The sequence below is a fragment of the Trichechus manatus genome, unplaced genomic scaffold (assembly GCF_000243295.1).
Source record: "Trichechus manatus latirostris isolate Lorelei unplaced genomic scaffold, TriManLat1.0 scaffold00123, whole genome shotgun sequence".
NCBI classification, from domain to species: Eukaryota; Metazoa; Chordata; class Mammalia; order Sirenia; family Trichechidae; genus Trichechus; species Trichechus manatus.
The window spans coordinates 1,644,375-1,656,240 of NW_004444059.1; positions in this window are offsets into that span (position 1 = coordinate 1,644,375).

The following is an 11,866-nucleotide window of genomic DNA, read 5'->3' on the forward strand; positions in this document are numbered from 1 at the left end:
AATCTGTCTTAGAAGTACAGCCAGAATGCTCCTTAGAAGCAAAGATAATGAGACTTCATCTCATGTACTTTAGGCATGTTATCAGGAGGAACCAGTCCCTGGAGAGGGACATCATGTTCGGTAGAAGGTCAGTGAAAAAGAGGAAGCCTTCAAAGAGATGGATTGACACAGTGGCTGCAACAATGTGCTCAAACATAGCAATGATTGTGAGGATGGCACAGGACCAGGCAGTGTTTTGTTTTGTTGTACATAGGGTTGCTATGAGTCAGAATCGACTCAACGGCACTAATAACAACAACTATTGGTTGTGCACCTACTGTTTAAGTACTTCACATATTTTATCTTGTTTAAATTCTAATTGAGATATACGAAGGAAAGGAGACAGACACAGCTAGAAATGGAGGACCCAGTATTCAAAGACAGGTCTACCTGCCTGCAAACCTGATATCTTTCTGTTATATTACTGTACTTTGTTATTACCCAAACCACCTCTTGGCCTGGGATATGGATTTCCAACAAGATCTCTAAGTATTACCCTCTGTGTTGCTAATTGAGTTGCCATAGTCCTCTTCACTTGGGCAAGCTGGGTTTCTCAGCAGCGCTGTCTTCTCCATAGCTCAGAGACATCATAGAATCTTAGAAGTGGAAGGTACCCGAAGAGTCTCTATTACATAGTTCTATAGCATCCCCATCTATATGGATGTTTGCAATAGTCAAAACTCAACAAATTGCACATTTACTGTGTATATATATAAAACCTCAAGAATGAACTGTAAACAAATATTTTAAAAATAAAAAATTAAAAAATATATCATTTTAAAGTACAAAATTATTATATTCAGGGAAAAATCTAACAAAATATGTATAAAATATTTCTTAACATCTTTAAACTATTTGAAGCTTTATTGAAAAACAGTAAATAAAGTTCAAATAAATGGAAAGATATACCACATTCATGTTTAGACAGATTCAATATTGTGATATAAATTCTCTTAAATTTATCAATGCCCCTAAAATTAACGACACAAGCTGATTTCAAAATTTGTAAGGAATAGCAAAGAACCAAGCATAACCAAGACACTGCTGAAGAAGAACAAGATGGGGTTTTGTGCAATCAAATATCAAGATTTATTATAAAGCTGTAGTAATTAAGACATTGTGTTATGGTACCGTGATAGACCAATGGAACAGAATAGAGAGCCCAATAATAGATGTACATGTATGTGGACAATATTCAATGTTATGGAGAGAAGATCTAAGAGAAAAAGAGAGGTAAAGAAAGGGTAAATAGTTGAAAGAGAGAAATACTGGTCTCTGTAAACATTTGCCCAAGGCCAAAACTATTTTCTTTAATATTTAATGAACAGGGGGACATACAGTGTAGCCTAAGTCACCGTTCAATTTTCCTACTAAGGAAAAGGGCAAGCTACATAATTTGTGGGGCCCAGTGCAGAATGAAAATGTGGAGCCTCTTGTTAAAAAATTATTCAGAATTTCATGATGGCACTGGCAGAGCATTAAACCAAATGCCGAGCCCTTCTAAGCTTAGTGCCCTATGCGATTGCACAAGTTGTATGCCAATGAAGTCAGCCCTGCCAAGGAGTATTCTACAGGTCTTCCCATCATGCACAGTCTGAGTAATGGACTTTTATGAATTGTATATACATTGCTATCAACTTTGTGGGTATCAACCAATGTGAAAAAAAATGGTGTCATATCAATGTTTCTACTCACAGGTATGTACAATAAACCAAACAAAAATCAAACCCGTTGCCATTGAGTTGATTTCCTACTCATAAAGACCCTATAGGACAGAGTAGAACTGCCCCATAGGATTTCCAAGAAGTGGATGGTGGATTTGAACTGCCAGCCTTTTGGTTAACAGCCGAACTCTAAACCACTACACCGCCAGGGCTCCAATACGCAATATTCTCTGGAATTAGGACAAAGAATTCTCTACATTTTCTCCAGTTATATTAACCCAAAAGCAGTAGTGTAACTTAATACTCAATTTAAAGTTTCAACTCAAAGACAGTTGCAGAGGTATAGCCTGAGACTTTAGAAAAGAGAGTACTTTAAATTTTCTTCCGTTACCCTAAAAAGCTTTCTATTGTTTGACATTTTCCTGTAGCATTCATTTTCAAACTTGGAAGATTAATATAATATTTCACGCAGGCAATGCTAATTTTATTTTATTTTATTTTTTTTAACTACCATCAAAGCAAAGGAATGTTCAGTGTCTAAAGTTATACATATTATGATATATTAATGTGAGTAATTGTTAATGCATAAAAATTGATTTTCTGGAACAAAGTACAGTTGAACCACACTCAAAATTAGTCCTTATAAATTATTTTAAAAATTTGATTTACGTTAAGGAAGATATTTTGAAATATATATAGAATCTTTCACAACATTATTTTGAATCTCCCAAAGAATGACTGGTTGCAGTATATTTATATTATAATACGCATAATGTTTCCATTTTCATCAATAGGCCCTATATGTAAATTTATAGTTGAAGTCATAATAATTATAGATGCATGGTACTTACAGTTATACCCCACTAGTGATTCTGGGACTATTTGGGGTAAAATCCACAGCAGAGTAAAATTTTCAGATGGATTTTTTTTTTTTTTTTACCGTAAATGAAGAATTTAGCCCATGTGTAGACTTTCTTCAAGGAAGTGATTAAGTGAATTGCCTTCTTGCTAAACAGTTTCTCTTCAAATGCTGCAGAAAATTTTATCATTAATTTCGAGTCAAGGTTCTCTCTCTCTTTTTTTAATTGTGGTAAAATATAAACCAGCTGCCAATGAATCGACTCTGATTCACGGTAATCCCATGTGTGTCAGTATCGAACTATACTCCATAGGGTTTTCTTTTCTTTCTTTCTTCTTTCTTTTACTTTTTCATTCAAAGTTTTATACACAAATTGTTTTGTGACATTGGTTGCAACCCTTGCAATGTGCCAGCACTCTCCCCCTCCTTTCCACTCCGGGTTCCCGTGTCATTTCATCCAGTTTTCCTATCCCTTCCTGCCTTCTAGTGTTTGCTTTTGGGCAGGTGTTGCCCATTTGGCCTCATATACTTAACTGAACTAAGAAGCACTTTCCTCATGTGTGTTATTGTTTGTTTCATAGGCCTGTCTAATCTTTGGCTGAAAACTGGACATCGGGAGAGGCTTTAGTCCTGAGTTAGCAGAGTGTCCAGGGGCCATAGTTTTGGGGGTTCCTCTAGTCTCTGTCAGACCAGTAAGTCTGGTCTTTTTTTGTGAATTTGAACTTTGTTCTGCATTTTTCTCCCTCTCTGCCTGGGACTCTCTATTGTGATCCCTGTCAGAGCGGTTGGTGGTGGTAGCTGGGCACCATCTAGTTCTTCTGGGCTCAGGCTGGTGGACACTGTGGCTCATGTGGTCCATTAGTCCTTTGGACTGATATTTTCCTTGTGTCTTTGGTTTTCTTAACTCTCCTTTGCTCCAGACAGGGTGGGACCAATAGATATATCTTAGATGGCTGCTCACGAGCTTTAAGACCCCAGATGCTACTCACCAAAATAGGATGTAGAACATTTTCTTTATGAAAAACGTTATGCCAATTGACCTAGACATCCCCTGAGACTATGGTCCTCAGTCCTCAGCCCCAGTAACTCGGTCCCTCAAGGTGTTTCGATGTGTCTAGGAAGCTTTTATGACTTTGCCTTGGTCAAGTTAAGTTGACTTGCCTTATATTGTGTGTTGTCTTTCCCTTTACGAAAGTTAAAACTTTCCCTTCCACATCCCTCCCCTCCCTCGTAACCATCAAAGATTGTTTTTTTCTATGTGTAAACCTTTTCTTGGGGTTTTATAATAGTTGTCTCATACATTATTTGTCCTTTTGTGACTGACTTGTTTCACTTAGCATAATGCCCTCTAGATTCATCCATGTTGTGAGATGTTCCACAGATTCATCATTCTTTATTGTTGCATAGTATTCCACTGTGTAGATGTACCATAGTTTGTTTATCCATTCATCTGTTGATGGGCACTTAGGTTGTTTCCACCTTTTTGCTATGTGAATAATGCTGCAATGAACATGGGTGTGCATATGTCTTTTCAGGTGATGGCTCTTATTTCTCTAGCATTTGTTCCTAGGAGTGGAACATATTGCTGGATCATATGGCATTTCTATTTCTAGCTTTTTAAGGAGGCACTGTATCATTTTCCATAGTGGTTGTACCATTTTACATTCCGGCTAACAGTGCATAAGAGTTTCAGTCTCCCTGCATCCTCTTCAACATTTGTTATTTTCTTTTAATTAGTGCCAGTAATGTCAGGGTGTGATGGTATCTCATAGTAGTTTTGATTTGCATGTCTCTAATAGCTAATAATCTTGAGCATCTCCTCATGCGTCTGTTAGCTGCCTGAATGTCTTCTTTGGTAAAGTGTCTGTTCATATCCTTTGCCTATTTTTTAATTGGATTATTTGTCTTTTTGTTGTTGATGTGTTGAAGTATTTTATACATTTTAGAGATTAGACCCTTGTTGGATATGTCATAGCAAAAATTTTTTTCCCAGTCTGTAGGTTCTTTTTTTACTCTTCAGTGAAATCTTTTGATGAGCATAAGTATTTGATTTTAGGAGCTCCTAGTTATCTAGTTTATCTTCTGGTATTTATGCATTGTTAGTTATGGTTTGTATTGTATTTATGCCATGTATTAGGGCCCCTAGCATTGTCCCTATTTTTCTTCCATGATCTTTATTGTTTTAGGTTTTATATTTAGGTCTTTGATCCATTTTGAGTTAGTTTTTGTGTATGGTATGAGGTATGGGTCCTGTTTTGTTTTTTTACAGATGGACATCCAGTTTTGCCAGCATCATTTGTTAGAGAGGCTGTCTTTTCTCCATTTAATGGACTTTGACCATTTGTCACAAATCAGCTGCCTTTAAGTGGATGGATTTGTATCTGGGTTCTGAATTCTGTTCCATTGGTCTATGTATAGTATCATATCATTCTCAAATAGGGACAGTTTTCCTTCTTCATTATCAATTTGGATGCCCTTTATTTCTTTTTCTTGCCTTACTGCTGAAACTAGGACTTCCAGCAAAATGTTGAATAAGAGTGATGATAAAGGGCATCCTCATCTGGTGCCTGTTTTCAAGGGGAATGCGTTCAGCCTCTCTCCATTGAAAATAACATTGGCTGTTGGTTTCGTATAAATGTCTTTTATTGTGGCGTGCAATTTCCCTTCTCCGATTTTACTGAGAGTTTTTTATCAGAAATGGGTGTTGGATTTTGTCAAATGCCTTTTCTGGGTCAATTGATGTGATCATGTTATTCTTTTCTTTTGTTATATTTAAGCAGTGGATTATTTATGTGGTGGATTATGTTGATTGATTTTCTAATGTTTAGCCATCCCTGCGTACTTGGTATGAATCCCACTTTAGTCATGATGTATTTTTCTCATATGTTATTGAATTCTATTGGCTAAAATTTTGTTGAAAGTTTTTGCATCTATATTCATAAGGGATATTGGTCTGAAATTTTCTTTTTTTTATGATGTCTTTACCTGGCTTTGGTATCAGGATTATGCTGGCTTCATAGAATGAATTTGGGAGTATTCCTTTCTTTTCTATGCTTTGCAATAGCTTGAGTAGTGTTGGTATGAGCTCTTCTCTAAATGTTTGGCAGAATTCTCCAGTGAAGCTGTATAGGCCAGGGCTTTTTTTTTGTTGGGAATTCTTTTTTATTACCTCTTTAATCTCTTCTTTTGTTATGGCTCTGTTTAGTTTTTTTATCTCAGTTAGTGTTAGTTTAGGTAAGTAGTGTGTTTCTAGAAAATTTGTCCATTTCCTCTAGGTTTTCAAATTTGTTGGAGTATAGTTTTTCATACTATTCTGTTATGATCTTTATTATTTCTGTTGATTCTGTTGTGTTATCACCCATCTCATATCTTATTTGGGTTATTTACTTCCTTTCCTGCTTTTCTTCTGTCAGTTTGGCCAATGGTTTGTTGATTTTGTTGATCCTTTCAAAGAACCAGCTTTTAGTCTTGTTAATTCTTTTTTATTGTTTTTCTGTTCTTTATTTCATTTTCTTCTGCTCTAATTGTTATTGTTTCCTTTCTTCTGGTGCTGGAAGGCTTCTTTTGCTGCTCTCTTTCTATTTGTTTGAGTTGTAGGGTTAATATTTTGATTTTGTCCCTTTCTTTTTTTTTTGATGTGTGTGTTTATTGCTATAAATTGACCTCTAAGTGCTGCTTTTGCTGTGTCTCAAAAGTTTTGGTAAGATGTGTTTACATCCTCATTTGATTCTATGAATTTTTTTAATTATATCCTTGATTTCTTCTATTACGCAGTAGTTTCTTTTTAATTTCTCTCCATGGTGGTTTTTTTTTTTTTTTTTTAAATTTTTTACCCGGTGGTTTTTAAGCAAGGTGTTGTTCAGTTTCCACGCATTTGATTTTTTTCCTTGGTATTCTTGTTATTGATTTCTACTTACATGGCATTGTGATCAGAGAAAATGTTTTGTATTATTTCAATGTTTTGGATTTTGTTGAAGGTTGCTTTGTGGCCTTAAAATGTAGTCTATTCTGGAAAATGTTTCATGTGTGTTAGTAAAGAAAATATACTTTGCTGCTCTTGGGTGGATGGTTCTCTATATGTCTATGAGGTCAAGTTGGTTGATTGTGGCATTTTGAGCTTCTGTATCTTTACTGAGTTTCTTTTTAGATGTTCTGTCCTTCACTGACAGTGGTGTGTTGAAGTCTCCTACTATTATTGTGCAACTGTCTATTTCTCTTTTCAATGCTGTTAGAGTTTGTTTTATGTATTTTGAAGCCTTATCACTGGATGTGTATATATTTATTATGGTTATGTCCTCCTGGTGTATTGACATTTCAATCATTATAGAGTGTCCTTCCTTATTGTTTATAGTGGATTTTGCTCTAAAATCTATTTTATCAGAGATTAATATTGCCACTCCTACTCTTTTCGGTTATTGTTAGCTTGATAATTTTTTTTTCCATCCTTTGAGTTTTAGTTAGTTTATGTCTTTGTCCTGAGGTGTGTCTCTTGCAGACAGCTTATAGATGGATCATGTTTTTTTTATCCATTCTGCCTCTCCGTGTCTCTTTACTGGTGCACTTAAGCCATTTATATTCAGCATAATTATCGATAGGTATGAGTTTACTGCTATCAGTTTTTTTTTTTTTTTTTTTTGGTGGTATTGATGGCTTTTTTTGTTCCATTCTATAGGGTTTGCAGTGGCTGATTTTTGGAAGTAGATTGCCAGGCCTTTCTTCCATTGTGCCTCTGGGTGGGCTTTAACCTCCAAACTTTCAGTTAGCAGTCAAGTAAGATAATGATTTGCACCACCCAGGAACTCTATGGTAAAATATATACAACATAAAATTTGCCATTTTAAATATTTTCAAGTATAAAGTCTAATGGCATTTATCACACAGTGTTATATAACCATCTTCATTATTTGTTTCTGAAACTTTTTCAACACCCCAAACAAACTCTGTGGCCGTCAAGTGTAACTCCCTCAGGTCAAACCTTTTATGCAAGTTGTTTTTACTTAAGATCTCCTACTTGAATCCAAAACAAGCGTTTTTAAGGAATTAAAAGAGTATGTGAGGTAATTTGCAGTTGCTATTATTAGATGGCCACTATTGTCAGTGATTTTATCTGACAGCATCATAACTAATTACCTGAAAATTCGAGCCAATAGCTGTCTTTCAAGAAAAATTCAATTTGCAATATACATTTCCACACTTCCTTTCCAGTATTTAATAAATCATCTGCAGACATCTGATAAGCTAAAATGGCACTTATAATGGGAAAAGAAACAACCTTAAGCCTCTGTCAGGATGATCACTATTTAGCCACCAACAGGGAGGAATTGGGCTGGGTAACTGAAGGGCAGTGTTGTTGTAAGGGAATAGGGAAAGATCTAATGAAAATCCAAAGACCCACAGAAAACCGATAACCTTTGCAACTACAGGGGCTTGTTCCAAGAATCCCAGTTAAAAACATAATGTTATCCATAATTTGTTATGATCCACATAGTCAAATGCCTTTGCATACTCAGTAAAACACAGGTAAACATCTTTCTGGTATTCTCTGCTTCCAGCCAAGATCCCTCTGACATCAGCAATGATATCCCTTGTTCCGTGTCCTCTTCTGAATCCGGCTTGAATTTCTGTCAGTTCCCTGTGGATGTACTGCTGCACTAGGTAACTAAGATAGGTGGTATTCAATAAAGCTCTATAGTTAAAAATAGTGGAACTTTATTGAATACCACCTATCTTAGTTACCTAGTGCTGTCATATACAAAATACCACAAGTGGGTGGCTTTAAAGGATAGAATTTTTTTTTTCCCCCTCACAGTTCTGGAAGCTAAAAGTCCAAATCAGAGTCTTGGTGGTGTTTATTCATCCCTTGTTGGTAGCCCCTAGCATTCCTTGGTGATCCTTACATGACCTCTGTCTTTCCCTCTTTGTGTGTGTGTGTGTGTGTGTGGGCATGTATGGTGTCCAATCTGCCCTTATTGCAAGTCAGAAGTAATTAGGTTTACAACCCACCCTACTCAGGTGTCTTAATTATCTAGTGCTGCTATAACAGAAATACCACAAGTGGATGGCCTTAACAAAGAGAAATTTATTCTCTCACAGTCTAGAAGGTTTGAAGTCCAAATTCAGGGTGCCAGCTCCAGGGGAAGACTTCTTCTCTCTGTTGGCTCTGGGGAAAAGTCCTTGTCATCAATCTTCCCCTGGTCTAGGAGCTTCTCAGTGCAGGGACCCTGGGTCCAAATGACACACTATTCTCCTGGCTCTTGTTTCTTGGTGGTATGAGGTCCCCAGTGTCTCTCTGCTCACTTCTCTCTTTTATATCTCAAAAGATATTGATTTAAGACACAACTTAATCTTGTAGATTGAGTCCTGCCTCATAACATAAATACCGTTAATCCCACCTCATTAACATCATAGAAATAGGATTTACAACACATAGGAAAATCATATCAGATGACAAAACGGTGGATAATCACACAATAGTGGGAAGTATGGACTAGCTAAGTTGACACACAAATTTTGGGGGGACACAATTCAATCCATAACATCAGGCATGATCTAATTCATATGACAAAGAAAACCTTGTCTCCAAACAGTATTTTGTTTCCAAACAGGATTTCCACAGGTACAAAAGCCAGGAATTCACCACGTATTTTGGGGGGACACAATTCATTCCATAACACCACCCAATTCCTTTAGTCTAAGAGCTAGCACACCTTCACAATACCCTCTGAGCTTTCCTGACTCCCTGTCAGCCTCTTAGTCACAAGGCCTCCACTTTCCTGTTTCTTGTTTACCTTGTGCTTTTTGTTTGTTTTAGAGAAATTTTAATATCATAAAAGAATGTTCATCATAATGTATTACATGAAAATTATTTAAGATTCAAAATGTATATGTATGATCTTTTTATGAGTTTGTTATCAGCTCAGTGATTACCACAAGGCAAATAGAATGTAATCACCACCCTGTCAAGAAATAACATTCTGCTCCAGAAGCTCCCTCTGTGTTCTCTCAGTCATTATCCACCCCCTCTCCGCTTCAGGTAATTTTATTCTGATTGTTATAGTAATCACATCCTTGCTTTCTTTATAATTTTAATACCTAAATATGAGTCCTTATGCAGTTGTTTAGTTTTCCCTGTTTTTTGAAATTCATGTAAATAAAGTCAGTCATATAGTATGTGTTATTCTGTGTGTGTGTCTGGCTTCTTTCATTAAACCTTAAGCTCATGAGCTTCATTCATGTTGTTGGGTGTAGCTATAGATTGTTTATTTTCATTGTTTAATAATGGTCCATCCTATAAATATTTGACATTAAAAAATTCCATTCTATTGATGGTGGACATTTTGGTTGTTTCCAGTTTGTGGCTATTATAAAAAAAGTGCTGAGATATTCTTTTTTTTTTTTTTTTTAATTGTGCTTTAAGCATAAGTTTACAATTCAAGTTAGTCTGTCATACAAAAATTTATACATACATTGTTATGTGACCCTAATTACTCTCCCAGTACTGAGACAACACCTTCCTCCTTTCCAGTCCTGATTTCCCATGTCCATTCAACCAGCTCCTGACCCTCTCTGCCTTCTCATCTCACCTCTGGACAGGAGCTGCTCATTTAGTCTCGTGTATCTACTTAAGCTAAGAAGCACACTCTTCACGAATATCATTTAATGTCCCCTAGTCCAGTTTAATCTTTGTCTGAAGAGTTGGCCTCGGGAATGGTTTTAGTTTTGGGCTGATAGAGTCCGGGGGCCATGTCTTCCAGGGTCCCTCCAGTCTCAATCAGACCATTAACTCTGGTTGTTTTACTAGAATTTGAGTTCTGCACCCCACTTTTCTCCTGTTCCGTCAGGGACTCTGTTGTATTCCCTGTCAGGGCAGTCATTGGTGGTAGCCAGGCACCATCTAGTTCTTCTGGTCTCAGTCTGATGAGGTCTCTGGTTTATGTAGCCCTTTCTGTCTCTTGGGCTAATACTTTCCTTGTGTCTTTGGTGTTATTCATTCTCGTTTGCTGGGATATTTTTGTTGTATGTGTCTCTTCGTGTAGTGCACCCACATATCTGTTGGAGGGATAACTGGGAGTGGAATTGCTGAATATAGAACATATGTGTGTTCAAATTTGCTGGGTACTGACAAATAATTTTCCAAAGAATGTTATCAATTTACACGTCTACTGGGAGTGTATGAGAGTAGCTGTTGATCCATATTTTCACCAACAGTTTTTTTTTTTCAGCCATTCTAGTGGGTGGGTGTCATGGATTGAATTATGTCCCCCTAAAAATGTGTGTATCAATTTGGCTGGGCCATGATTCCCAGTATTGTGTAGGTAGTGATTGTAATTTTATGTTAAATTTTATGTTAAAGAGGATTAGGGTGGGACTGTATAACACCGTTACTAAGGTCACATCCCTGATCCAATGTAAAGGGAGCTTCCCTAGGGTGTGGGCTGTACCAGCTTTTATCTTACAAGAGATGAAAGAAAAGGAAGCAAGCAGAGAATTGGGGACGTCATACCACCAAGAAAGAAGCACCGGGAGCAGAGCGTATCCTTTGGACCCAAGGTTCCTATGCAGAGAAGCTCCTAGTCCAGAGGAAGACTGATGACAATGAGGACCTTCCTCCAAAGCTGACAGAGAGAGAAAGACTTCCCTGGAGCTGATGCCCTGAATTTGGACTTCTAGCCTACTAGACTGTGAGAAAATAAATTTCTCTTTGTTAAAGCCATCCACTTGTGATATTTCTGTTATAGCAGCACCAGATGACCGAGACAGTGGGTATTGGCATCTCATTGTGGTGTTAATTTGCATTTCTATGATAAAGTAGCTGTGTGCATTTTCATATGTTCATTGTCCATTTGAATAACTTCTTTTGTGAGTTGCTCTTCAATTATCCATTGGATTGTTTATTTTTTTATTATTATTATTAATTTGTAGAAGCTTCTTCTATATTTTGGAAAAGAGCCTCTTAACTGTTGTTTGTATTTGTAAATATCTTCCCCCACTTTGAGCTTCTTTCCACTCTCTTAAAGATGTCTTGTAGTGAACAAAAATTATAAATACAATGAAATATGTGATTTGTGTTTTTGTAGTTCTTTTATGGTTAGTGTTTTTCAAGTCCAATTTAAAAAGTCTTTCCCTACTCTGCAATTATGAAGATGTTCTTTATCATATCTTCTTGAAATTCTTTTATCTTTAACGTCAATGTTTTTTTTTTAAAAAGCTGGCAGTAATATGTTTTTATGGTGTAAAATGTAGGGATCAAGTTTCTTTATTTTTCATATGGATATTTATTTGTCCTGCATTGCTCTGTAGTGCC